At 41.5% G+C, this 23,212-nt stretch overlaps 1 protein-coding gene across 4 annotated transcripts in view; it reads right to left on the bottom strand.

Moving 5' to 3' along the window:
- The window catches only part of strbp (spermatid perinuclear RNA binding protein), a 148,642-nt gene that overhangs the window by 86,043 nt on the left and 39,387 nt on the right, over positions 1-23,212 (bottom strand). For all 4 annotated transcript variants that reach the window (XR_009061161.1, XM_057819657.1, XM_057819656.1 and 1 more), the window contains exon 2: positions 14,801-14,871. The gene's annotated coding sequence lies outside the window, so the exon portion shown is untranslated. The remainder of the gene's footprint in view (positions 1-14,800; positions 14,872-23,212) is intronic.

Here is a 23,212-nt window from a genome sequence, read left to right as displayed (position 1 = left end):
ATCATCAAGTTGATTACAAACAATTGAAACTGCACATTTATTGCTAAACAAAAAGAGCAAATTGAACATTTTAGTATACCAAGATCATGGCATTTGCACACATGTACACAGCTAGACTCCTGCTGTGTTTATTTCAGTGAGAACAGATGGCAATCCTGGAGATGCCCCACACCCCTAAACTAAAGTGCAAATGTATAAGAAGTGTTTTGCTTGCAAAGGTGTTAGAATTAATAGATTATTTAGTTCTATAAATGATACAGCTATTTCTAAAGTAGCAGATAAACACAGTCAATAAGGGTTCCAATATCAAATTCAAGTGGTATTTGCACTATTTCTCTCGTCCATTGACACTTAGTAGCTTAATCCTACTTGAAAGGCTTTTCACCGCTAAGCTCGTGTTTGTCTAAACACAAAGCCGTTCACGCCCCCAACCCTGGCCGTGCATACTGAACTGGTTTTCGTGTGGGTCCCCTCCACCCAAGATAAATACCCTAAAATGATTACAGACAGCCCACAACTTGAAGTGTTGACTAGTAGCAAATACTGTCATTTCATTGACAGAAATACAGTGAAAAGGATAAACTACAATGAAGTAAGAATCCACTGTTTAAAAAAAAAAAATGCATTTAGTAAGGGTCAGGGGCGAACTGGAGACAATTCCAGATGACTTTGAAGAGAGGCAAGTGTGTACACCCCAAATTGGTTTCAGACAAAAAAATGGGAATTTGACACTGAAGAAGATAGCACCTTTACTCGTAGGGACCGTCTAACTGTTTGCATTGTTCTAACCCACTTAATTTAATCATTTAGGGAATAGTATCTTTCCTCGTATTAACCGATCGACTGTTTGTAATATTACTCTAACACACCCAATGTAAAATGAATCGCACTTATACCATAGTTTAAGGAAAGCAAGCAGAATATAGGGCATAAGAGATACATGATGCCTTCTTATCACAGAAGCCCAACGTCTACATCATGCAACTGACTGAGCAAGACTGAAGCTGACATCTATAAGCCCACGTTGGCACTACCAACAGTCCAGAACAAATGGCGGGACGCCCTGTCCCAACACATGGAACACTGGAGAACGTCTGATATCCAACTGATAACACGACTGACAGGACTCCAAGAGCCCCTCTGACACTGAGGTGGCAAAATCCACGAATTTCGTTGCCCAGACAACAGTAACTCCTGAATCCTCTTGTCCAATCCACAAACAGACAATAACCCTAAACACGGCCTGCCCCCCGAGAGCCTTGAAAAGACAATGTTTAACTAAGCATTGTCATTTTTTTCTCGGGAACCTTTTGTTGACTTGTGACTATGGTGACCTTAGATCTTCGCCTGGGTCCTTTGGTGCTGTATGATCGCTGACGACCTGAATAAATTGTCAACTTGGGTTTCGCAGCCTTCTTCCAGCTTTCAAAATGGAGTCAATACAAGGGGTTAAGACATAAGGTGAACGCACGGAATTTGGCCTTTTTGCTGGGTTGTCGGGGTCGTTGGATCTGCGCCAGCACGGGTAGGCTGACTCGATTCTGGCAATCTGGCTAAAGGATCAGATTCCTTTAAGCCCAAGCAGCAATTTCCAGAGAAAATCTGCATAACGACAGAGAAAGGGTTCCAACTCCACTAAGTAAGGCCAGAGCAACGATTCAAACTGCAAGCCTCTGAGGCAGATTTCTCAACCACGCACTCCAGAAGGAAGTAAAATAACAAAATTAACAAAATACAGTCGATACTGTTAGTTTAAAAGATGACCTTCTGTTTGCTCCTTTACCTGTGAAATAGGCTTAAATATTTCTTTTTTGTTTGATAACGATCTAGAAATCTCAATCTTGGAAAGCTTAGAAAGCTCAATCTTGGTCTCACACAAAAATACACACCGTCCCAGGCTTCAACTGGGACCGTGTGCTTTGGTCAGATGAGACCAAGATTGAGCTTTTTGGCAACAAACACTCTAAGTGGGTCTGGCGTGCCACGAAAGATTCGCATGCTGAAAAGCACCTCATACCCACTGTGAAGTATGGGGGTGGGTCAGTGATGCTGTTTCGCTTCCAGAGGCCCTGGGAACCTTGTTAGGGTGCATGGCATCATGAATGCTTTGAAATACCAGGACATTTTAAATCAAAATCTGTTGATCCTCTGCCCGAAAGCTGAAGATGGGTCGTCACTGGGTCTTTCAGCAAGACAATGACCCTAAACATATGGCCAAATCTACACAGAAATGGTTCACCAGACACAAAATCAAGCTCCTCCCATGGCCATCTCAGTCCCCAGACCTTGTTTTGTTGGCAAAAGGGGGTTGTACAAAGTATTAACACCAGTGGCCTATACTACGAACCGCGTTCAACCTCCCCAGAAGTAATCCAGTTTACCATCGGGTAACCGGAGTTGACAAAACCTGGTTGTCTAGTTTGTGGTCAATCGGTGCTACGACGCTGATTATGAGGTTGATTAGTTGAACCTGTGTCAACCCAGTCAGAGTTACTGCGCGTTCACATAAAAGGGGGCGGTGACCAGAGTCAAACACTACTTGTGACGATGGCACGGGCACCTTACTTCACGGAGGAGGAATGCGCGATGATCATGCGGAATTATGAGGAATTAAAATCCACCCTCACCGCGAAATCCAACACCGCTTCGGCGAGTAGAGCGCAACGGGTCTGTTGACAGCGAATTTACAGATCGTGTGATTTGTGAATGCGTCAATATGCCAGTTTACTTATGTCCATGAAAAGAAATAAAGCCTGCTGTCAGGACAATAAAATAAGATTTGGTACATTAACAGTAAGAAATAATTGTCACGCATCACCACACGAAACAGGATGATTGTATGTTTAGTCCCCTTGACTGTACGAATACGTATGTTATTTTTTTTAGTTTGGGCCTAAAAAATCCAGCCCGACCCGACCCGAGTCCGATCAATAAACTTGATTTGCAGGCCCGAGCCCGACAAAAAAAAAAACAAACAAAAAAAAAGATGTTATATTTGTGAGGACTCAGGAGAAGAAGGAAATGCGGGGATGCCATGCGTTGTTGCTTAAATAAAAGCCCGTCTTTTGTAACGATTTTTCACAGTTAAACAAGACTGTAAGATGCATATTCAATAAACATTTATATCTTTTATATTTGTGCGTCTGTCCTATCAGTGGATTTGACATTTAATTTAATCCCCTTGAGTTGGCAGAAAAAAACGCAAGTTTTCTCAATGTTTAAATAGTCTACATATTTCTATGATTATTATAAATGCATCAATTTGAAGTGTTTCCATACCCCACCCCGAATCGCACGGCATACAGTGTTCTTACGCAGATATTCAGCATCACCGATGGAATACATATACCTGTATTGTCCCTGGCGAAAGAGCGCACGGACAGGCACACACAATCTGCGCGGTTGTGAGGGCCTGACTCGGCGGGTTACATTAGTGACGTCCGCCTAGATCAGTTGGCACAGGTAAAGAATTCCCTCAGCTGAAAATCTATATCTTTCATGGAGAACATCTTCCGGGTACGCCAGCGGATTCTGGCGGTCCCGAAATACCCGTGCCCTCCGGAGAGAGCCCCTCACAATCCACGCGCCACTGTCGTATGGGTCGTCCAAGTACGCTGTCATTGTCAGGAGGGCACGTCCGCGGAGGAGTGCTGTTTAAATAGAGCGTGGTTAATTGGAATCCTGATGTTAAGCAAGATCTAACTCTGACACGACCAGGTTTGGCGTGTGGCGTGTGTTGCCATGGCAACACTTCTCGGTTCCAACATATCCACCTTTCGTAGTCTCGCATAGCCGCGAACTTACGTCGCACGTGATAAAGTTACTCTCGAAGTTACCCTGCTAAGCCAGAAAACCGGCTTCGTAGTATAGGCCACAGGGGTGCTAATAATTGTGACACACATTATTTGATGTCAAATAATTTTTTCTTTATGTGGGATTTTTTCCCCACTGAATGAATGCACTTGTATCGAAGGTTGGATTTTTCTCTTTTTTTCCATTAAGGTCCCATATTATTTGAATTAAAAAATATATACTAGAAGCTAAGAAACACATCTTTTTCAGGGGTGCCAATAATTATGGAGGGGACTGTATTTGCCCATGACAGGAATGACATTAAAGAAGAAGCAAAGCCCTCTGCTATCTTTTTGATGATTGCACTGTATAGCTAAATAAACTTAAATCTTGTTTGGCCATGCCTGATGTTGTCTCTCTGTAAAAAATCTCGCACCAATATCGAGATGTTTTGGATCCTTTCTAAAAAGGTAGACAAATAAATGAACTTTTACCATTAAATTAAGAACAATAAACTTGCAGTTTCCCTGGGTCACCGAAGTGACTCCATGGTCAATAAATGCCCATTTAATAGATTAAAAACCCAAGACATGTTTTTTTTTTTAAAACTATAACTACATTTCTAGACGGATATCTCTCCTATTATTAGGAGACTTCTAAAGATAGAGAGTGGTGTGCACACAATATCATTACAAAGCCGTAGCAGTTGAAAATTAAAGTGAAAGCATTACTGTCCAGATGTGAACTAATTCCCTAATGGGGGCACAAAAGCAGGCTGGCCAACACACACATCACTGGTATTCCACTCCCTCGCTATCTTTCCATCCATTCTCATTAATAAAAGCAGCCATGTGTGGCTATGGTGGCACATGAACAGGTAAAAGAGATGGGTAATGAAAGGAAAAGGTACAGTTATGTTTTAAAGATGACTCACTTTCATCCACTTTTACTTGTGTTCTGTATTTTGTTATCATGGCTGTACCAATAATAATAAAATGTAAATATCTTCCAAATTTGTTTAGAGAGGAGCTGATAGCATCTAAATAGTACAAGGGCTCAAGCATTGTTTAGGATAAGGAATGGGAATTTCACTTTATTGGAATGGTGATTGTTTATTATTTTGTTACTGTGCATGCATTCATACTGTTGAATTTGGTGGTATAGACATACATACACAAGTTGGTTGGGCTTTTTTTTTTTTTCCCTCAAGCCAAGACAGAATCTCTTCTCCACCACTTAGGCAGCAGCTGATCAGTGACTCCATTCATTCTGGGTCAATTTGGGGTAGTGTGCTCCACAGAGCCATTTCATTAGAGACTTCCTGTCCTTCTCGCTTTCTCTGGGGAGGAGATGACTGAGAAAAAGACAGGAGGGCTGATTGTGGAAAAGGTTGCACTCAATTCAGTAGACTATTGAAAATCTTGAACGACACAGTTAATAGAACACACTTTTATGATAAATGTTTCCCCGTACAAAAAGGGAGAAATGTAGATTTTTGTTTTTCTTTGCTCCTTCTACAAATAAGAGTAGTTTAATGGTGCCAGGATGAGTCTTAAACACAAAATATATTACAGTTGAAGTCCGGTGTGTGCCTAATCACTGGTGAGTGGTTTAAAGCTGCCCTGCCCACTATAAAACACACACCCGGTAAGAATTGTCTTCATGAGAAACATTGTTTGGTGTGCAACATGGCTCTGTCAAAAGAGCTGACTAAGGACCTGTGATCAAGGATTGTTGATGTGTATAAAGCTGGGAAAGGGTACAAAACCCTCTCTAAAAATCTGGATGTTCATCAATAAATAGTCAGAGAAGTTGTCTACAAATGGAGAGAGTTTCTCCCAAAGAAGCCGTCCACCAAAGGTGATGCCAAGAGTTCAGTGCAGAATACTCAGAGAGGTAAAACAGAACCACAGAGTGTCTGCTAAAGACTTACAGAAATCACTGGCACAGTTCAATATCTCTGTGCACACAACAACTATATGGCCAAGAATGGTGTTCATGGGAGGACTCCACAGAGGAAGCCAGTGCTGTCTAAGAAAAAACATTGTCGCTCATTTAATGTTCGCAAAACGGCACTTGGACACTCCACAGAGGTTTTGGCAAAATATTTTGTGGACTAATGAAACCAAAGTTGAATCTTTTGGGAGTAATAAACAACATCATGTGTGGAGGAAAAATGGAACGGCTCACCAACATCAACACCTCATCCCCACCGTGAAGCATGTTGGAGGGAGTATCATGATTTGGGGCTGTTTTACTGCCTCATGGCCTGGACAACTTGCAATCACTAATGGAAGTATGAATTCAAAAGTTTTGCAGGAAAACCTGAGGCGTCTGTCAGACAATTGAAGCTCAAAAGAGGATGGATGCTGCAACAAGACAATAATCCAAAACACAGAAGTAAATCAACTTCAGAATGGTTTCAGAAGAACAAAATACACGTTCTGGAGTGGCCAAATCAAAGTCCATACTTGAACCCCGTTGAAATGCTGTTGCATGTCCTACTGACAGCGATTCATGCCAGACATCCCAGGAATCGGACTGAACTACAGCAGTTTTGTAGAAAAGAATGGGCCAAGATTAGTCCTGATCGATGTGCCAGACTGATCTGCAGTTACAGCAGTGTTTCTCAATTATTTTCTGTTATGCCCCCGCCAAGGAAGACGTAAATGTTTCACGCCCCCCCAAACTCTGCCGCCACTGTAAATAGTATCATTTGTCTATTACTATTATAAGTATGCCTCTGCCTCACATTGTATCCTTTTTTTTCTATTAGAGAAAATAACAGAGATTAACTTATAAAGTGTAACTTTATTAACATTGTTTTGTTTGTAACAGAAAAGACTTAACACGCATCAATTTGCCTGAATTAAAAAAAAAAAGTCACATCCAAACTGTAAAAATACACTCAAGGTACATTTTTGACCATTTGATACTGAAAAATAAAATCAGTAAATACTAACAAATTCAAATTGATTAGAAACATTAACTCATGAGGACAATATGCCCAAAGAATTGACCGAAAAAACAAAGCTGAATATTAGAAGAAGAAGAAAAAAAGTGTCTTTGGACAGATGGACAGTTTTTATTTTCGCTGCTCGTTGCTCCCAGTATCACCTCCAGTTTGCAATGATGTGGGGTTATATTGCACTGAGCATGCTAACAGTGCTCACTGGTTTACTGATATAACAGACAAAGCGGAACGATTGTTGGCAATATTCGGCACGTTTTCGCTGAAAAACAACCAAGCAGCTTATCAATGAGATTGGGGTCTAATGTCTTTAAGTGGCGTCTTAATTGATTTGGCTTCCGGCTGTCCGCTATGATCATTTTTAGACACAGTAAACAGTGGTCTTTCCTCGTCTACCACTGTATTAAATGTCAAAGCCAAAAGGCAAACGGCCCGAAAAAAGCGCATTCTCGGCGGCCGAGGAAGAACCGTAGGTGAGGGCGGTTGTCGTGACGATCCCAAGCCGAAAATGGCACTTTTGGGGCGGACACGTGAGAACCGGAGAAGACAGTGGGTCGCTGCGTGAGTCCGGCCGGAAAACGGCTTTCGAAAACGGCGCACAGCTCTCCAGCTCTTCATCAGTTTCTTCCGTGTGCTCTTGCTTACTTCAAAAATACTGCGCGCACTTTGAAAATGAGAGCGCCACTGCCACCCACTGAGTGGATGTGCAAGTACACTTTATTCGCGCCCCACTATTTGAGAAGTACTGAGTTACAGGAAGCATCTGGTTGAAGTTATAGCTGCCACAAAATATTAAATGTGATGGTTGACTTACTTATTTTTCCCCTTCTGTCATTGTTTGCATCCCATCGTCATTAAAATATGAAAACCTATAAATGTTTGGGTAGTTTTAGTTAAAGCAGACTGCTTTTTCATCTGTGTGATTTTGACAAAGATCACATTTGATGGTGATTTTATGTGAGAAATTCCAAAAGGTCCAGATACTTTTGCTTTTGTAAAAGTGTTAGAATGCCAGATTACCACATTCATTATCACTAGCGATCCAAAGGCTTTTAAAAAAGGTCAAAAATCAACCTCCTCTAGTAATGAAGTTTTATCTTAAAATGGAGGGGGGAAATGCCTTTGCAAGTTGTAGCACTTATGATCCTTCAGTGTGCAATGGTAGGACAAAGGAAGCAGCAAATTGCAAAATAGGATGAGACAATGGAAGGAAAAGGGAGTCAGTAGGAGATTCAGCTTCATTCAACTTTTCCCCTGGGAATGGTCACCATGGCTATGGAAGCATTTTTTTCCACACACACATAGAGCAAGTGAGCTAGAGAGAGAGAGTGACAGAGAAAGAACGAGAGCACTGAGACACTGTCTTACGTATCAGCATATTTATTTGAAAATTGTCCAACTAAAAACAATAAAACATTCAGACCTGCACAACAGTGACTTAACCGGACCAACAACAGAAAAGAAGCTAGGTGGCAATCAAACCAGCGACCCTCAACATGCTCTCTGACCTCTAATGGCAAACGGTATCAAGCGACTCATCTTACAACACGACAATAAGCCTTCATCTATCTTTTAAAAGCCATGGAAAAACAGGCAATGGGCTGTCCTCATCCAAGAATAGTCAACATATGACTTAATGGGCTTCATTTTTCATTGCAAACAAGCCTACTGTAAAACAACAATAGAAGGTAATGTATCCGGTGAAACAACAAAGACCTTTTGCACTTTACATAGGGATAATAATATATTATTACGATGCTGGTTGGTTGAGTCAAAAGATATAATTGTAACTCTCAAAGCTGCTATTGCACTTGCCTCTGTTCATTTTCCTCTTTAAAAGGATAACCCGAGCATTTGTATGTCAAACTAATGACATCCGTGGACCTCCACTTGGATTAAAACAGGAGTTCAGGCTCACATACCTTTTTAATTTATTTATTTTTTAAACTTGTCCTGTTCAGCTGTCTGACACGGAGAATGGAAGTCTAAGTGTACGGTTGGTCTGAACAGTTTTAATGTTTCACATTGAGAGTATGACATACTCCCATTGTGATCATTCAACATACCTCGTTTATTATGACCAAGCAGCGAACAGGAAGGGGTTATGGGCAACAGGGGAAAAGAAACACAAGAGAAGAAAGAAAAGAAACACAAACAAGAACAACAAGAAATACATTGAACACCTACACTAATTATGAATATGTTGGTGCTATTGTCAGCTAGATGTATTTCCGGTTGACACCATGTGGGGGCCTATTGACCAGGAAAAGAAGGGGACGGGGGTGGGGGAGTCTATAAGCTAGTGATTGAAAGGGGTAGAGTGTACACAAATCAGCTCTTGGATCTAGAACCCAGTAATTTTATGAATCCCTTGTGAGAGTAAGCCCGTTGGCGACCGACCCTACGCTGCCCCATCGCCAATCCCGGCACTGCGTCCCGCCACCTGAGCGCGCCCAATTACATCCAGCCACAAGCGAGCCCCCCAAGCACGCGGCAGCCACGCAGACGAGCAAAGACGCCCCCCCCCCAACTACCCAGCCAGCCCCGGGTGGGGGGGGGGGCAGCGGAGCCCATCCCTCCTCCCGTAGCCCAGCAAAGGAGCCATTGCCCCCCCCCCCCCCCCCCCGGGATTCAGGGTGGTCCCCTGGGCCACCCGCGCACCCATCAACCGGACTTCAGGGATGGCAAGAGGGGGCGCACCACCAACCCCACGCCCACCCGGCCCATGAGCCACAGCCGCAACCCCCCAGCCGGCACGCCACGCCACGGGACACCCAGCCGCCCACCAAGCCCAGGGCAGGGCAGGCGAAATCCAGCCGATGCCCCGGAGCCCCGACAACGCCCCCCCACTCTCGCGGCTGAGGCAGAGGAGGCTCACATTCCTGGATGTGGCACAGTGACTTTGGCACCCGAATCTCCAGTGGGGACTTAATCCACCTCTTGGTATGCTCACTAACACATCACAATAATAAAACCCCGCAATACTACACACACAAAAAGTGCCCATTGGAATGTATTGTATATGAATTGGATTCAATAATACTAGACTGAAATTACTATTCCAGTGGCCGCAAAGAACTCCACATTCCAGCCCAAAATACAGTGGACGAGATTTCCAGGTACTCAAACAAACGTTACATTTACAGCTGGCACATGATAATAAAACAGAGAGGGAGGAAAGAGCATGTTGGAAGTTTTGGGATTTTCTTAAATGTCGTATAATTTGGACGAGAAAAAAACAATCATCGCACGACCAATTCATTGTTTTCTTATTTTTGTTGGAAATTTCATTTAAATATTCACATATCATGGAGGAAAAAATAAGTAACACTTGGAATAAAAAATATTGGCAGAGATAACCTCAAACTAATGTTTCCTGTAGTTGCAAATGGAAACATGCACTATCTATTGAAAGGCAGTTTTGAGTCTCACCTAGTTTCCATCTCAAAATATTGTACCGTGATAATAGAGGTTGAGCGAGAAGAAATCTAACAAGATATTTTGCTGAAGAACCGCAAGAGGATGTGTGTTGTCACAAGACGGTGATCCAAAACAGAAGCAAATTGACAACAAAACTGCAATAATCTGGATCAAACATAAACAACATCCGCAATGAAAGTACATCAAAGTCCCATGTGATACATTAAAACTGTTCACACCATAAGGACACTCAGATTCCTATTCTTTGTGTCTATGCAGCTGAAAAAGACCGGTGTTCTGCAATTCCTTCCTTCCATTCAAGCGAGCTAATTTTATAAAGATCAGACAACATATTGTGACGATGGATTTCAAACGGTTTACATACTTTCCTCCCACTTTATGCTTTGATACATTTGTATCACTACAGCAGAGTACATTTCTCATCCATCGTATGATGCATGCAGGAAAAGTTCTTCAGAGTTTAAAAATCTGGCCTTGCATCCAATGCAATCACAGCCTGCCATGTTGAGTTCAAACATGCTCAACATTTAACTTAAATTTCCGTCTGTCTGTGAATAACAATCTGTGAAGTGAGATAATTACAGTCTTTAAAGAGAGGCATCTGTATAGTTTATTTGTCCTAAGTGGATGATGGACACTAATTGCAATATGGCGTCTATTAGAATAGGGGAGCCCCTTCAACCCCTTTTGAGGTCAGTTCGCTAGTAAGAATGGAAGCCACCATCTAAATGAATATTCTGCACAGGTGGGTGTTATGCTCTATTTAGAGTTCTTGCTTGTTGATTCACCAAAACTGAACACATATATCCAGGAAGTGTATGTGGGTTAATACTGTATTTTCACACCGTAAATAGCTGGTTTCTCCGCAATATTTGTAAAAATATTTGCGAGGAGTCGAGCAGACTTTAATGATGATGAATTATTTATAGGGTTTTAAGGGCTGAATGTGGATGTGCGTATGCCGACAGAGGGATGCTCACTGCCGCGCTCGTCGACAAAGTCAAAGCTTTTTTCAAGGACACTGCGGCGACGGGGAAGGAAAGACGTAGAACAAATGGCAAGGACGTATAAAACTTCAAGTGAAAAGATAAAGACGTTTAGCGATAGATAGTCATTAGTGAGAAGACAAAGGGGGTGAGCAAAAAGACGTGCAAAGTGAGAATGGTGGGAAAAAAAGACTGGCTGTATGGAATAAGTGGAGTATCACACTCATACAACTCAGTTTCGATAAATGCAAGCTACTTGGTTGCACATTCTTTTTTGTGAGAACAAATGTATACATTTAACTGACATTTCTCACATCTATTGTGCATGGGATCCCAGACCCTGGCAGCTTAATTCCATTTTCAAATCATATGAATGCGATTTTGTCATTTTCAAGTACAAGACAAGAACTTGATTGGCTACTAAAAAAGCGAAAAACAGAATTTCCATTTTTCCGATGTGTAGCAGTGGAGAATAATATAAATCATATCAACTATTTTCCTGAAGTAGGCAAAGTAGTCTCAATTGTTATAGTAACAGTACTACTTTAGCCAATTACCTCATTTGCTCCCAAAAACTTAGAAATACGTTCTATTTTTAATTGCATCAGTGTCCCAAAGACTTATTTATACGTCTTTTACGTTTTTTTTTCACAAGAGACATCTCTAGGTTCTGATGCAACTTTGCTCCAAAGCACAATACTGAAAATCCATTTTAAAGCAATAAAACTGGCCACTGGAGGGCAGTAGCGCATTTGGTAAGACCCGCAACCCGATTCAAGGGAACGAACGGCCGAGGCGCCGGCGGAAAACGACCGAATGGATGACCAGGAGGCCAGGCGGCGGACGACTGAGCAGAACAACCGGGAGGACGCCCGGGATGCCAGGTGCTGGACGACCGAGCAGAACGACCGGGACCACCACTGCAGCCGACGATGCCGTTGAGTCCGTGCTGCTCCGTGTTTAGATAGCAATAGAACAGAATTTTCTGTGGGCCTTGCAAAATCAGTCAAAATCCAGTAAAACGGCTGAGAGCGAAGGGCATTGCTCCGGTGAAAATGGCTGGGAGTGAATCTGTTAAATTTGAGCAACTCGATTGTCCCGCCAGCTAGCCACTGTGCTATACGCAATCAATGGCTTAAACACACTTTATAGAGAATAGCGTAGTGTTGTTCCACTAGGGGTGTGCCATCTTAGGCACCCCACAATTTGATTCGATTACGATTCAGGGTACTACGATTCGATGATTGAACGATGATCACATTATTGGCGATGATCAAGGTTATCATGATTATCAATGCATCATACAATACGAATTAGTAAAGTATCCACACAAATGAATGTCCAATATTTATTTAAAATATCCTAATAATTCAACAGGAACGATAGAAACATGCCCATACAACAAAAAGCTGCCCTTAAACTGATTTTTTTTTTTTTTTTAACAAGAAAGTGCAAAAACATTAAAAATTTTAAAGGCAGTACTTATTTCTCAACATGCCCACACAACACAGAGCTGACCTTGACATACTCTTTTTCACAAGAAGGTGCAAAAACATGAGCATTCTCAATGGCAGTAGTTATTTCTCCCAAAAATACAATCAAATTTACACTGGAATTTAAATTTTCTGTAAACAAAGTGTCTTTAGAAATAAGATTTCTTTTAAGAAATATACTTTGTTTTCACAGATTTCTGTACCATTTTGCGTGTTTGTAGTGTTACCGCTGTACATAATCCTGGTTTTAAACGTTCTGCATCTGGAGTAAGTTATGTACACCACCAAACAACGCACAACTTGACATGGAAACACTGTACATGTTAGCGAATTCACTAATTAGCATAGCGCTCGGCGCTAACTAGTAACATCTCCAAAACAACAACAATAAGGGCTAAATAGTACAAGAGGGTTCATGTACTCACCTCTGATAGACGGACACGGGACGAAGCAAAACACTAGGGACTTTTTCCAATTAACATGACTTGAACCTACTGCTGGACAACCTAAAGACACGGACCAACGAACGATCTCTCTCCCTCTCTCGCTCTAAAAAATAACTTGCGCACAGAAGCGTGACCGCCGTGTCCCTGCCGGTCTCATACACAAATTTATTTTCCAGTCTTTTGAAAAGAAGTAAATCTCTCGCGCAGTAACCGCCAGCATCCATGATAACATTGTGCATTGTCCGTTAAAGGTGTCCGGGCGGCAGACGTGTCTTGAATTAGGGTTAGGGGTTAGGGTTAAAATAAAATTTTGTTAAAAGTTAATTATTTGCCAGGTCATTTTTATGTTTATTGTGCTGTTCGGCATGTAACACCAAGTTTGATCGTACCATTCTAAACCAAGTTGAATAGTACAGCGAAGTAATCACACATCTTAAAGTACAATTGAACAGCAGCAGTAATGGCCGACATATGAATGGAGCAATGCAGTGGATGGTTCACGTGGAGCACGGATCCACTCAAACTCTGCAGCAATCAATTATTTACACATAAACGCACACAGTCAGACCAACAAACAGACCCGCAGAGATGCAAGTGGGGAAGGTTGTAGGGTAAGTTGCATGAAAGCTACTTAACATTACAACGAGGCTGTTTACCAAAGCATGGAGAGACCAAAATCAAAGAGCATAACTTAGATCTTACTAAATTGAAGTTGATTTAATATGAAGATTTTACGATAAGGTTCTAAAAATCGATTTATTTTAGGGGTTAGGCAGCCATCAAATACATGCACTTAACTTCACGACCAATAGTACCAATGACCATGCATCAGTGTTGTTTTTGGCATCTCTTTTCGTTTTTGTCTTAGTCTTTTGGCCGAAAATACTTTTTGTTCTTGGTCATATTAATTCATTTCAAAATGTGTTCGTCTTAATCTAGTTTTAGTCGACTAAATGTCATACGATTTCGTCAGTGAAACGCAAAAGTTTTAGTTCAAAAATAGAAGTTGGCAACGATTTCGAACGACCATAGACAGACAACCATCTATTGTAGCGTCTACAAGGACAACGGCAACTTCGTGATGATAAAACATACTCGGCAGCAAAAGCAGTACATTATTTTCAATTCAACCCACCATGATGCCAGGAACTACTACGCTAAAGTTGATGCTAATCCTAACGCGAATGCTATGCTAACGCAACGAGTTACATTGAGGGCGTAACGCTCATTCAGCAAAGACCTTTAAAGGCTAAAGCAATATTGCATATTCTCTCTTGCCAAGATAAGAAAACAAATCTTTCCAAACAAGCAAGATGGATCACAGCCTAGCTTGAAAAACATCCTAATCTCCGGTGAGGAGAGTGAGGGTGCATTACATCTTACATGAGTGACACGACCCAAACACTGCTACGATGCAAGCTGACGTACTCCACGTACAATATGAAAATGTTATGTATTGTGAACACACGACAAAAAGTATGTAGCATTTTCATCTCGTCACACGAAAAAAATTGGCATTCGTCTCGCCATGTTATAGTGTCTCAAGCCATGTTTTTAGCTCATCATCGTCACGTCATCGTCATGAAAAAAATTGTTCGTCAACGAAATATTTTTGTTGTCGTCATTGTGGATGAAAACAAAAACTGCAATGCATAATATTAACTTTCTCACCTCCTTCGATCCTCCAATCGCTTTCTCAGATCACTTTCCCTCAGAGTTTAGTCCAGTCCTGAGTCCAGTACCTACCAACAACAACAACAACAAAGGAAACATTAAAGTGCCTGTGACAGCATTAAAAAAAAAAAAATCTTAAATAGCATTATTATGTGAATTACAATCATATTTTGAGACGATTCGACAATTTGGCAAAGCGCAAATGACGAGAAATTAGTCCTTTAATCTGCCGTTTAGACCTGCCTGTCATTATAGCACTATAACTTCCCCAGCCGGATGATGATGTCGGCAGGGTCACGATTTGATCTGATTCAGAATTCAGCCCATTAAGGTGGGGAAGATTCAGAACGAGAAAAGTAGGACAGAGACGAGCATAATGTCATGATTGTTTCAATCTCTCTGCTGCAATATTTTTCAGGATATCCTTTTTATCTAAGTATTTTCCCAAATTGCTAAATAAATGGTATGGTCATGACAAATAACAGTCTTGTGTTAAATGTAATATGAAAGTACGACATGCAAAATGACTCCGTAATGGTCAAAACTGGTGACTTCTTGCACCTCCCGAATGATATTTTATGCCACTGGTGTTAGTCCGGCTTTTGTCGTTTCCCTGCCCCGGTGTAGGCGCACTATCCTATTCCCCTCACTATCCATTCGCGGGGGCCTGCGCTTGTCAGTGACGTTCCGTATTCTCGCTATATGATTATAAAACTTTAACATTTGATATTAATACGCTCTGCGTGTAGTATCATCCATCGCTTTTCCTTTTTAAATGGGCACTTTTAAGCGAACGCAAGAAGTAACAACGGGAACATTTTTAAACAGGCATTTCACGGGAGAGCATTTCGACTCTTCGGCCAATCATATAACGAGAGCGAGTGGATAGTGAGGGGAAGAGGATAGTGAACCTACACCGGCGTTGGAAAGCGTAAACAAACCAGGAGGCGTGACAGCTAGCAGACATGCTAACCCGACCCAAGCGGTGTTTTAAAGTCCTTTCGAAGCAAAAAATCACATAAAACTACCCCGGATCATCTCACACGGCGTTGATTGTCGATTATCTTCGCCGATCGGCAACCCCCCAAGGCAGCGAGCAAGTTACAGCTCGTCGTTGTCCTGCTGCGGGCAGAAGAGCTCGTTTGCCGGGGAAGCAGTTGTAGAATGACCGCCGGACAAACCGGCCGACGTCGGAGGAGCGCTTAGCTGCGCGAGCCCAACCAGAGGATAGTGGTCTATTGCCGGGCACACGAAGAGGGCAGAGGGGGCTGGAAGTCTGGACGATATGGAGAACCGCATGAGCGTAAGCTGAGTATAGCGCTCTCCCGGCGGGCACACGAAGAGGACCGAGAGGGGTGTGCGACAAGCCGCCGGTCGTCGGGTGAGTGGCATTCTCGGTAGACAATCAGCCTCAAAATGCAAGCCACCTTCTTATTATAACGTGTGCCATGATCCCAGTATTTGACATTCTACAAAACACGATGTTTACTCACTTCCTCGTAAGACCAATGGTCCCAAAGTTGTCAGGCTTGTTTTGGCTAATCTCGAGGTGAGGGTTTTTGAAACCCAAAAAGGCTCACACGCCTCTCCCTGGTGCGGCAACAATTTTCTGCAGCCGTTTGGCTGGCGCAATGCGAAAAATAAACAAGTTAATCCACAAAATCAGCTGAATCCGCAGTCCATCTGCATGCTATAAAGCAATGCTGTATTGTGAGATGCTGACCCGGGTGACGTCACATTCGCATTCGTCCTAAACCTGAGACTGGAGCTGGAAGTCACTCTTTGTCATGGCGCGGGATTCAAAAATTGAATATATAAAACTAGGGCTGCAGCTATCGAATATTTTAGTAGTCGATTAATCGATGGACTAGTTAGTTCGATTAATCGAGTAATCGGATAAGGAACATTTAAAATACCTGAGCTGAGCATCAAACTATATAATTTTTTTTTTTTAAATGAGGATGTATGTACAACAAAAGAATAACTGGCTAACTTACACAGAAAAAGTCCGCTAGCTTAAATGCTAGTTTATTTTTTAAATTTTTTTTTTTACAATGCTCTTAACGAATGGTTCGGACACATATACCCACAAAAACCGGCTAAATATACCTATAAACTAAATTAAGAATATGTTAAAAAACATTAGCTCAAACAAAAACTTAGCTTACATTGGTCTTAACAGGGAGCAGTTGGATTCAGCTATGTGAGAAGAGGCAGATCAGAGGGCAGTGTATCCACCCTCATCAATAAAACTAAATGCAAACACTCTCAAAACAAACCATTACAACGGCACTTTAATTAAACGAATACTCGAAGCAACAAAATTTGAATTTTTTTTTTCTAATTCAATGCTCGAGTTAATCGATTAATCGTTGCAGCATTATATAAAACGATCGCTTCCAAACACATGCAAGCGGTCCATTTCATTCAGGAGCATAAAACACTGCGTGAAATATGAAATAAACATGCTTTTTGGTGTCATACGCACTTTAAGAAAGTAGATAACATATGCAACCCACATAAATATAAGATCTGCCTTTTCATGAACACAGGGGAAGACTGGGATTTTCAAAAAAAACAAAAAAAAAACAACGACCTTAGCAGACAGGGAACGCTTAGGCGGTTGGCTGTTTAATAGCGGCTGGGTCAAGAAGGCCAAGGTTTAAGAGTCACGGTTTGCTAATGATAGAACTCCAACCTCATTTCCATTCTCGCCTTGCCCGTAAACAGATTACAGGGTATAGAGGTCATTGTTATACCCAAAAAAAAAATCCATAACCTTGATTTTTAAAATGAAAATTAGAACCATCATTGGTCTGGTAGTGGGTACCATTTGAAAATCATCAAGTAAAGTAATGCACGTAAAATGGACTTAGTCTTAGTCTTGTATGTTGTTTCAAGCATTCATATCATGTTAGAAGGAGCATATTTGAAGCGGGTGTTGGTTGGGTATCACGGACTTATTGTTATGGCAAGTTGAACTGGTTCCCAGACTTGAGTTCTGTTAAATGCTAAGAGTAACAAACATTCGAACCCAGTAGTCACTTTCGGAATACTCCACTATTGGATCACTCAGGATCCTATTTTACACAAACAGCTGCAGATTGGCAAAGGCCGACCTTTTCTAATTTTAACACAGCACCTGTAAAGAAGGGTTTGGTTTTAAAAGAGTAAATAATGTAGACAGCAACATTTGAGTTAACAAATCATCCTGAAAACTAATGCTGAAAAGTAAACTATTACTGAACATTGACAAAGGAAATAGAAGACCTGGCTCTCAAAGTACTGACACTCTTGCTGGTGACTGAATAAGCACCAAGCCCTGTTTATTGTCATTCCAAGCTCAGGCTTACTGGACCATATGCTGCCTGCTCATTAATGAAAGCAATCTCTCGCCTTGAGTAAAAGCCCGATGAATCTCCATCTCTCCTTCTGAGTCACTATCCCTATTAGGATTTAAATTGAATGACCAATTCATTTTACCATGTTTCCACTGCCTTTTACACTGCTGGCACCCCTGCAATTCTGTCAGATAATGCTGAATTTCTCCCAGAAAATGATTGCAATTACAAATGCTTTCATAGTAGTATCTTCATTTATTTTGCTTGCAGTTAAAAACACAAAAGAGAATAGTAAAATATATATAATTATTGCCATTTTGCACAAAACTCCAAAATTGGGCCAGACAAAGTACTGGCAACCTTTGAAAAATCATGTGATGCTTCTCAAACTTGTGTAATTAACAGAACCTGTTACTTACATGTGGCACATAACAGGTGGTGGCAATAACAAAATCACACTTGCAGCCAGTTAAAATGGATTGAAGTTGACTCAACCCTGTGTCCTTGTGTGTACCACTTTGAAGATGGAGAAAAGAAAGAAGACCAAAGAACTGTCTGAGGACTTAAGAAGCAAAATTGTGAGGGAGGATGGGCAATCTCAAGGCCGCAAGTCCATCTCCAAAGACCTGAATGTTCCTGTGTCTAAAGTGCGCAATGTCGTCGATAAGTGTAAAGCCACAATGGCTAACTTCCCTAGATGTGGACAAAAAAAGAAAAATTGACGTGAGATTTCAACGAAAGATTGTGCGGATGGTGGATAAAGAACCTCGACTAACGTCCAAACAAGTTCAAGCTGTCATGCAGTCCGAGGGTATAACCATGTCAACCAGTACTATCCGTCGGCGTCGGAATGAAAAGGGACTCTATGGTAGGATACTTGGGAAGACCCCATTTCTGACCCAGAGACATAAAAAAAGCCAAAACTTACCTGAGAAAGCCAAAAACGTTTTGGAAGAATGTTCCCTGGTCAGATGAGACAAAAGTAGAGCTTTTTGGGAAAGGCCATCAACAGAGTTCACAGGGGAAAAAAACGAGGCCTTTAAAGAAGAGAACAAGGTCCCCACAGTCAAACCAGGCGGCGGTTCCCTGTTGTTTTGGCGTTGCTTTGCTGACGCTGGCACTGGACTGCTTGACCGTGTGCATGGTATTATGAAGTCTGAAGACTACCAACAAATTTTGCAGCATAGTGTAGGGCCCAGTGTGAGAAAGCTGGGTCTCCCTCAGAGGTCATGGGTCTTCCAGCTGGACAAAGAAAAACACACCTCAAATAACACTAGAAGATAAAAGCACTGGAGACTTCTAAAGTGGTATGGCCTGAATCCCACAGAACACCTGTGGAGAGATCTGAAAATGGCGCCCTTCAAATCTCAGAGACCTGGAGCAGTTGGCCAAAGAAGAATAGTCTAAAATTCCAGCAGAGCATTGGAAGAAACTCATTGATGGATACCGGAAGCGGTTGTTCGCAGTTATTTTGTCCACAGGTTGTGCTACCAAGTATCAAGCTGAGGGTGCCAATACTTTTGTCCGGCCCATTTTTGGAGTTTTGAGCAAAATGATAATGATTTCATTTTTTTTTTCATTGCAAGCAAAATAAATGAAGATATGACTACCAAAGCATTTGTAATTGCAATCATTTTCTGGGAGAAATTGAGCATCATCTGACAGAATTGCAGGGCTGCCAATACTTTTGGCCAGCAGTGTATGTGGACTTGGACTAGAGTTCAAATTTATTATGGTCTATAAACTGTATATGTACACAGGACCTGACTGTTTAAATGCAAAGGTCTATGATGAAATACAATAAGATCAAGATTAATCATTTTAAAACTTTTGAATGAATCTTTTTGAAGATAAATGCTGTGAACATGTGAAAAGACAGGACACTCTTATTCCTAAATTGTTAAAAATCCAAATATTTGGTATTTGAAACAGTTCATAATTCTTTTCACCTTGTCCTAGGCCCCAGTTTTAGCTTCCGGTTACAAAAACTGCCCCAAAAAATGCTGCCACCGCCATGCTTCCCTCTATATTTTTGACATACCTTTTAGGAATTCTAAACACATTCTCCCACATTGGAGTGTGCGTCTGCTAAATATTCCCAGGCTTGGATGGTTTTTTGTTGTTGTTTTTTTCAAAGGTTTCCATCTTGCCAACCTACTGCCTACCACAGACATATGAAGAACACAAGATTGTTGACACATGTACTAAAAGGCTAATACTAGCCAAAAATTCTTGTTATTCCTGTAATGTTGCTGCCAGCTTGTTGGCAGCCTCTCCTCATATTTTTAGCCATTTTGAAGGGATGTCCAGTTCTCGGTAGTGTCTGTTGCACCATATATTCTCCACCTGATGATGACTGTCACTGGATAGTCATTGTAACTTTCTTCTCAACAAATGATCATTTCTTTCCTGTGGGGAAGTCTATTTAAAATGTGGCCTTTATCAATTCAAAAAGACTAAACAATTTAGGTGTTATTTTGGAACTCACCAAAGCAACGTTTGCTTCAAAAATGCACTAGGCAACACAGTATCTATAGCAGGGGTGCCCAAGTCCGGTCCTCGAGAGTCCCTGTCCAGCTTGTTTTCCATGGCTCCCTCCTCCAACACAACTAAATCAAACAATCAGGATCATTATCCGGCTTTCAGCAGAGCTGGCTGATTGTTTGATTCAGGTGTGTTAAAGGGGGGAGACATGGAAAACAAGCTGGATAGAGGCTCTCGAGGACCAGACTTGGGCACATCTGATCTACAGTGGGATGAAAAAGTATCTGAACCTTTTGGAATTTGTCACATTTCTGCATAAAATCACCATCAAATGTGATATGATCTTTGCCAAAATCACACAGATGAAAATACAGTTTCTGCTTTCACTAAAACCACCCCAAAATTTATAGGTGTTCATATTTTAATGAGTTTAGCATGCTGACAATGACAGAAGGGGGAAAATAAGTAAGTGAACCCTCTGCCTAAGGAGACTTAAAGAGCAGTTGAAACCAATTTTTACCAAACAATTTCAGTGAGGTGTGTGCCCAATCACCGATGAGTCGTTTAAAGCTGCCTTGCCCTCTATAAATCACACACATGGTAAGAAATGTCTTGCCTAGAAGCATTGTCTGATGGGCATCATGGCTCGGTCAAAAGAGCTGTCTGAAGACCTGCGATCATGGATTGTTGATTTGTATAAAGCTGGGAAAGGATACAAAACCATCTATAAAAGTGGGTGTTCGTCAATCGACAGTCAGAGAAGTTGTCTACAAATGGAGGGAGTTTGACACCGCTGCTTCTCTCCCGAGTAGTGGCCGTCCACCAAAGATGACGCCAAGAGTTCAGCGCAGAATACTCAGAGAGGTCAAAAAGAACCGTAGAGTGTCTGCTAAGGACTTACAGAAATCACTGGAACAGTCCAATTTGTCAGTCATGAGAGGACTACACGGAGGAGCCACTGCTGCCTAAAAGAGATCATTGTTGCTCCTTTAATGTTCGCAAAAAGGCACTTGGACACGCCACAGAAGTTTTGGCAAAATATTTTGTGGACTGATGAAACCAAAGTTGAATTGTTTGGGAGTAACACACAACGCCATGCGTGGAACAAAAATGGAACAGCTCACCAACATCAACACCTCATCCCACCATGAAGCGTGGTGGAGGGAGCATCATGGTTTGGGGATATTTTGCTGGCTCAGGGCCTGGACAACTTGCAATCATTAATGGAAGAATGAATTAAAAAGTTTTGCTGAAAAACCTGAGGCCGTCTGTCAGACAGTTGCAGCTAAAACGAGGATGCAACAAGACAATGATCCAAAACACAGAAGTAAATCAACTTCAGAATGTTTTCAGAAGAACAAAATACATGTTCTGGAGTGGCCAAGTCAAAGTTTAGACTTGAACCCCATTGAGATGCTGTGGCATGACCTAAAGACAGCAATTCATGCCAGACATCCCAGGAATCTGACAGCAGTTTTGTAGAGAAGAATGGGCCAAGATTAGTCCTGATTGATGTGCCAGACTGATCTGCAGCTACAGGATGCGTCTGGTTGAAGTTATTGCTGCCACAAAATATTAAATGTGATGGTTCACTTACTTATTTTCCCCCCCTTCTGTCATTGTTTGCATACTATCCCCATTAAAATATGAAAACTTATAAATGTTTGGGTGGTTTCAATTAAAGCAGACAGTTTTTTCATCTGTGTGATTTTGACAAAGATCAGATCACATTTGGTGGTGATTCTATGCAGAAATGTGAGAAATTCCAAAAGGTTCAGATACTTTTTTATACCACTGTATACCATTATTATTATCCTTACTTTACAGATGCAACGTCTGCTGAGCAGTATGTGCGTTCGCGTGCGTGTCATGGCAATAGTGTCTAATTTGACAGTTACAGGAAATTTTGTTATCGCTAGGGGTGGGTGGTATTGCAACAAAAATACTGAAAAATACCGTATGAATGTAATTGCTTCTTGAGGTTATTGGCATTCTTATTACACATAATATTTTAGCCACCCTTGTATTACACTTCAATGTAGGCTAGGGCATAGCAAGGCAAATTAATTTGTACAGTACAACAAAAAGTGAGGTTTGTAGGGAGTTTCTGATATCAGACTGTTGTTTTTCATTCTTGTGGGTCAGGAAGCCTTGTTTCACTTCCTTCCGCATAATAGTGGAGCAATCTGCATCTAGACTGCTGCAGATTTATTTTTGTACTTCCTGAAGAGTTTTCGAGTGCATTTTGTGCTTTTTCTTACACGGTACTTGTCGAGTAATCAACAGTGTACAGCACGTGGCTCCACCTCCAACATAAAGGTGCCAAGAGTACAGCACATATCAGTTACAAGCCAACCGACAGGCTGATAGTTTTGACACTTAAGCTGGGACTCTAAAATAAGCTAGCTCTCACAACTAAAGACAAATGAATCATTCACCAGTGAGCCCCAGTTGAGATTTGCCAATTACAAAGGCATCCCTGTTTCCAAACCCACTGAGGACCCCCACTGTGTTAGCACCTGCATCTAGGTTTGGACCAATGAAATGGATTTACATTCACAGCTAAAAATTGAACCGTGAACTT

Source organism: Corythoichthys intestinalis, chromosome 17, assembly GCF_030265065.1.
Source record: "Corythoichthys intestinalis isolate RoL2023-P3 chromosome 17, ASM3026506v1, whole genome shotgun sequence".
Lineage (NCBI taxonomy): Eukaryota > Metazoa > Chordata > Actinopteri > Syngnathiformes > Syngnathidae > Corythoichthys > Corythoichthys intestinalis.
This window is presented reverse-complemented; position numbering and strand designations above follow the sequence as displayed.